We start from the raw sequence: 6,313 nt of genomic DNA on the forward strand, positions 1-6,313 counted from the left end.
TATCGTTCCTTCCTGTCCTCAAGGCCTCCCGTACCCTGTTGGCTTTTTTAGGATTGTATCGTTCCTTCCTGTCCTCAAGGCCTCCCATTGTTGGCTGTTTTTAGGATTGTATCGTTCCCTTCCTGTCCTCGTTTTTAGGATTGTATCGTTCCTTCCTGTCCTCGAGGCATCCCGTACCCTGTTGGCTGTTTTTAGGATTGTATCGTTCCTTCCTGTCCTCGAGGCCTCCCGTACCCTGTTGGCTGTTTTTAGGATTGTATCGTTCCTTCCTGTCCTCGAGGCTGTTTTTAAGGATTGTATCGTTCCTTCCTGTCTCGAGGCTGTTTTTAGTATTGTATCGTTCCTTCCTGTCCTCAAGGCATCCCGTACCCTGTTGGCTGTTTTTAGGATTGTATCGTTCCTTCCTGTCCTCGAGGCATCCCGTACCCTGTTGGCTGTTTTTTAGGATTGCATCGTTCCTTCCTGTCCCGAGGCATCCCACTTTGTTTTTAGGATTGTATCGTTCCTTCCTGTCCTCGAGGCATCCCGTACCCTGTTGGCTGTTTTATTGTATCGTTCCTTCCTGTCCCGAGGCCTCCCGTACCCTGTTGGATGTTTTAGGATTGTATCGTTCCTTCTGTCCTCCACCTGTTGCTGTTTTTAGGATTGTATCGTTCCTTCCTGTCCTCGAGGCATCCCGTACCCTGTTGGATGTTTTAGGATTGTATCGTTCCTTCCTGTCCTCGAGGCATCCCGGTTGGATGTTTTTAGGATTGTATCGTTCCTTCCTGTCCTCGAGGCATCCCGTACCCTGTTTTTTTAGGATTCTATCGTTCCTTCCTGTCCTCGAGGCATCCCGTACCCTGTTGGCTGTTTTTAGGATTGTATCGTTCCTTCCTGTCCTCGAGGCCTCCCGTACCCTGTTGGATGTTTTTAGGATTGTATCGTTCCTTCCTGTCCTCGAGGCTGTTTTTAGGATTGTATCGTTCCTTCCTGTCCTCGAGGCTGTTTTTAGGATTGTATCGTTCCTTCCTGTCCTCAAGGTATCCAGTAACTCTTCAGAGCCAAAATGGAGTCAATCTCCTCTATTTAGAGCGGGATTAGACTCCGTGTTTCCTCTGTTTCCTGGTATATCTCTGCTTTGCTCCGCTAACTGCCATACTCACGTCGAGGATGGTCTGAAGGTCCACGTGGTCCAGACTACAACCTCTGCAGGATTCAGAGCCAAAATGTCTCCTCTGGTTCCTGTGGCAGGTATACTTTATCTATCTATGCCTGTTGAAGCTACTGCCATACTCACGTTGAGGATGGTCTGAAGGTCCACGCTGTCCTTGATGCGCCCCTCCGTCCGAGCCCTGGACGCCATGTTAGAAAACCACACCACAGGGATCCAGTACTTCAGGTGGGGAGACTTGACAGCATCAAAGATCTTCCTCTCTTCTGGAGTCATGAAGCCTGCAGGGAGGAGGAGAAGGAGGGGGGTGAAGAAGAGGAGGAGGAGGGGGAGGGGGGTGAAGAGGAGGGAGGGGGGAGGGGTGAAGAGGAGAAGGAGGAGGAGGAGGGGTGTGAAGAGGAGAAGGGGAGGAGGAGAAGGAGGTGAGGAGGAGGAGGAGGGAGGAGGGGGGAGGGGGTGAAGAGGGGGGAGGAGGGGGAGGAGGGAGAAGGAGGAGGGGGGAGGGGAGGGGGAGGAGGGGGTGAAGGGGAGGGGTGAAGAGGAGAAGGGGGAGGAAGGGAGGGGAGGAGGAGGAGTGAAGAGGAGGAGGGGATGAGGATGAGGGGGATGAAGAGGACGGGGAGGGAGGTGGGTGAAGAGGAGGAGGGGAGGAGGAGGAGGGGGAGGAGGGGGTGAAGAGGAGGAGGGGGAGGAGGAGGAGGATGAGGAGGATGAGGGGAGGAGGGGGATGAAGAGGAGGGGGAGAAGGTGGGTGAAGGTGAGGGGGAGGGGGTGAAGAGGACAAGGGGAGGAGCAGGGGAGGAGGAAGAGGAGAAGGAAGAGGAAGAGGGGGGAGGAGAGGAGGAGGAAGAGGAGGGAAGGAAGGAAGGGGGAGGGGAGGGAAGGAGGGGGGAGGAAGAGGGAGAAGGAAGAGGAGGAGGAGAGAAGGGGGAGAAGTGGGAAGAAGGTGGAGGTGGGAGGAGTGGAAGGAGGAGTAAGGGGGAGGAGGAGGAAGAGGAGGAAGAGGAGGGAGGAGGGGGTAGGGGGGAGGTGGAGGAGTGGAAGGAGGAGTAGGGGGAGGAGGAAAGAGGAGAAGGAGGGGGGGTAGGGGGGAGGTGGAGGGAGTGGAAGGAGGAGTAGGGGGAGGAGGAGGAAGAGGAGAAGGAGGGGAGGGGAGGGGAGTGGGGAGGGTAGGGGGGAGGGAGGAGGAAGTGGAGGAGGAGGGGTAGGGGGGGATGGAGGGAGTGGAAGGAGGAGAAGGGGGGAGGGGAGGGGGTCGAGGGGAGGAATCCTAAGGACTTGGCGTGGATACAGCAGTACTAGGGAATACTAGTGGTTAGAGGAAACAAGGCGTTTAGTAGGGTCTAATTCAATCACTGAATCCTAATGACTTGGCTGATCCTGGGTAGTCCAAAGAAACTGAAGAAGGAAATGAAAAGATGGTTCTAGAAGATCCAGTTACAGATCCTTGTTTAACTCTCACATGGTCATGCATCCTGTTTACCAATAAAACATTATGGAAGTCTCCCGAGTGGCTCAGTGGTCTAAGGCTGTGCCACTAGAGATCCTGGTTCGAGACCAGGCCCAGTGGTCTAAGACTGTGCCACTAGAGATCCTGGTTCGAGACCAGGCCCAGTGGTCTAAGGCTGTGCCACTAGAGATCCTGGTTCGAGACCAGGCCCAGTGGTCTAAGGCTGTGCCACTAGAGATCCTGGTTCGAGACCAGGCTCAGTGGTCTAAGGCTGTGCCACTAGAGATCCTGGTTCGAGACCAGGCTCAGTGGTCTAAGGCTGTGCCACTAGAGATCCTGGTTCGAGACCAGGCTCAGTGGTCTAAGGCTGTGCCACTAGAGATCCTGGTTCGAGACCAGGCTCAGTGGTCTAAGGCTGTGCCACTAGAGATCCTGGTTCGAGACCAGGCTCAGTGGTCTAAGGCTGTGCCACTAGAGATCCTGGTTCGAGACCAGGCCCAGTGGTCTAAGGCTGTGCCACTAGAGATCCTGGTTCGAGACCAGGCCCAGTGGTCTAAGGCTGTGCCACTAGAGATCCTGGTTCGAGACCAGGCCCATTGGTCTAAGGCTGTGCCCCGAGCCTGGTTCGAGACCAGGCCCAGTGGTCTAAGGCTGTGCCACTAGAGATCCTGGTTAGACCAGGCCCAGTGGTCTAAGGCTGTGCCACTAGAGATCCTGGTTCTTGACCAGGCCCAGTGGTCTAAGGCTGTGCCACTAGAGATCCTGGTTTGGACCAGGCACAGTGGTCTAAGGCTGTGCCACTAGATCCTGGTTGCGAGACCAGGCTTCAGTGGTCTAATGTGCCAGAGATCCTGGTTGAGACCAGGCTCAGTGGTCTAAGGCTGTGGTCCTGGGTTGTCCTTTCGGACCGTGACCGCTGGTGCACAATTGGCCCAGTGTCTCCGGGTTAGTGAAGGTTTGGCCCGCAGGGATGTTCTTGTCCCATCGTGCTCGTAACTCCTATGGTGGTCCAGGCACAGTGCACACTGACATGGTCAACCTCTGACACATTGGTGCGGCTGGCTTCCGGAGAGAATTGTGTCAAGAAGGGTAAAGGACACGGCTCTTTCGCCTCTCCCAAGTCCGTACGGGAGTTGCAGCTGAGACAAGACTGTAACTACCAATTAGAAATTGGGGAGAGGAGTATTTTTCTTCTGAACCCTGATCTGAACCTGACCTTACTGAAGGTTGAGAGAACACTTGATCTGAACCAAACCTGTAAACCAAACCTGGTCGACCTTTGACCCCACCTATGTGTATTCTATTAAATCAGGTAAGACCAAGCGCATGTCATTGAGGTACCTGCTTCCACTACTTGGTCCGTGTGACGTTATGTACAGAATCTATCTGTCAAAATTAGTTTTCTCCTGACCCTCCTGACCTCCATCTATTTGCATTCCGTTATCCCCTTGGGGTCGTACCTGCCTCCACCACATGATCCATGGTGGGGAATCTCTTACAGACGGCGGTGCTGACGGAGCGGAAGATGAGCAGTGAGGTGAGGTTGACGTAGCGCATCAGCGTGCGTCCTGAGGAGGCGGCCCTGCTCGTCGTGGCCGTGAACACAGCTGGAGACAAGGAACATGAGGCGGTCGGGCCAAGGCAGATTCACAAACTGGTTCCACCAACGGTTGACCACCAGGGTGACGTAGAAACCTGCAGGGAGGAGGAGATATCAGCATCATCTACACCAGGGTGACGTAGAAACCTGCAGGGAGGAGGAGATATCAGCATCATCTACACCAGGGTGATGTAGAAACCTGCAGGGAGGAGGAGATATCAGCATCATCTACACCAGGGTGACGTAAAAACCTGCAGGGAGGAGGAGATATCAGCATCATCTACACCAGGGTGACGTAGAAACCTGCAGGGAGGAGGAGATATCAGCATCATCTACACCAGGGTGATGTAGAAACCTGCAGGGAGGAGGAGATATTAGCATCATCTACACCAGGGTGATGTAGAAACCTGCAGGGAGGAGGAGATATCAGCATCATCTACACCAGGGTGACGTAGAAACCTGCAGGGAGGAGGAGATATCAGCATCATCTACACCAGGGTGATGTAGAGACCTGCAGGGAGGAGGTGATATCAGCATCATCTACACCAGGGTGACGTAGAAACCTGCAGGGGAGGAGGAGATATCAGCATCATCTACACCAGGGTGACGTAGAAACCTGCAGGGAGGAGGAGATATCAGCATCATCTACACCAGGGTGACGTAGAAACCTGCAGGGAGGAGAAGATATCAGCATCATCAACACCAGGGTGACGTAGAAACCTGCAGGAAGGAGGGAGATATCAGCATCATCTACACCAGGGTGACGTAAGACCTGCAGGAGGAGGAGATATCAGCATCATCTACACCAGGGTGACGTAGAAACCTGCAGGGAGGAGGAGATATCAGCATCATCAACACCAGGGTGACGTAGAGACCTGCAGGGAGGAGGAGATATCAGCATCATCTACACCAGGGTGACGTAGAAACCTGCAGGGAGGAGGAGATATCAGCATCATCTACACCAGGGTGATGTAGAGACCTGCAGGGGAGGAGGAGATATCAGCATCATCTACACCAGGGTGACGTAGAAACCTGCAGGGAGGAGATATCAGCATCATCTACACCAGGGTGACGTAGAAACCTGCAGGGGGAGGAGGGAGATATCAGCATCTACACCAGGGTGACGTAGAGACCTGCAGGGAGGAGGAGATATCAGCATCATCTACACCAGGGTGACGTAGAGACCTGCAGGGAGGAGGAGATATCAGCATCATCTACACCAGGGTGACGTAGAAACCTGCAGGGAGGAGGAGATATCAGCATCATCTACACCAGTGTGACGTAGAAACCTGCAGGGAGGAGGAGATATCAGCATCATCTACACCAGGGCTCTACATCCTCCTAAAGGTTTTAAACTCCAACCCTGTTCCTGGAGAGATACATTCCTGTAGGTTTTAACTCCAACCCTGTTCCTGGAGAGATACCCTCCTGTAGGTTTTAACTCCAACCCTGTTCCTGGAGAGATACCCTCCTGTAGGTTTAAACTCCAACCCTGTTCCTGGAGAGATACCCTCCTGTAGGTTTTAACTCCAACCCTGTTCCTGTAGAGATACCCTCCTGTAGGTTTTAACTCCAACCCTGTTCCTGTAGAGATAGCCTCCTGTAGGTTTTAACTCCAACCCTGTTCCTGGAGAGATACCCTCCTGTAGGTTTTAACTCCAACCCTGTTCCTGGAGAGAGAGCCTCCTGTAGGTTTTAACTCCAACCCTGTTCCTGGAGAGATACCCTCCTGTAGGTTTTAACTCCAACCCTGTTCCTGTAGAGATAGCCTCCTGTAGGTTTTAAACTCCAACCCTGTTCCTGGAGAGATACCCTCCTGTAGGTTTTAACTCCAACCCTGTTCCTGGAGAGATACCCTCCTGTAGGTTTTAACTCCAACCCTGTTCCTGGAGAGAGAGCCTCCTGTAGGTTTTAACTCCAACCCTGTTCCTGTAGAGATAGCCTCCTGTAGGTTTTAACTCCAACCCTGTTCATTTACATTACATTTAAGTCATTTAGCAGGCGCTCTTATCCAGAGCGACTCTACAAATTGGCGAATTCACCTTCTGACATCCAGTGGAACAGCCACTTTACAATAGTGCAATAGAGTGAAAACCTACCGGATGGTAGC

At 53.2% G+C, this 6,313-nt stretch overlaps 1 pseudogene; it reads right to left on the reverse strand.

Annotated features, from left to right (window-relative positions):
* The window catches only part of LOC135538340 (bestrophin-3-like), a 16,864-nt pseudogene that overhangs the window by 9,730 nt on the left and 821 nt on the right, over window positions 1–6,313 (reverse strand).

This window comes from Oncorhynchus masou, unplaced genomic scaffold (genome assembly GCF_036934945.1).
Source record: "Oncorhynchus masou masou isolate Uvic2021 unplaced genomic scaffold, UVic_Omas_1.1 unplaced_scaffold_942, whole genome shotgun sequence".
NCBI lineage: Eukaryota > Metazoa > Chordata > Actinopteri > Salmoniformes > Salmonidae > Oncorhynchus > Oncorhynchus masou.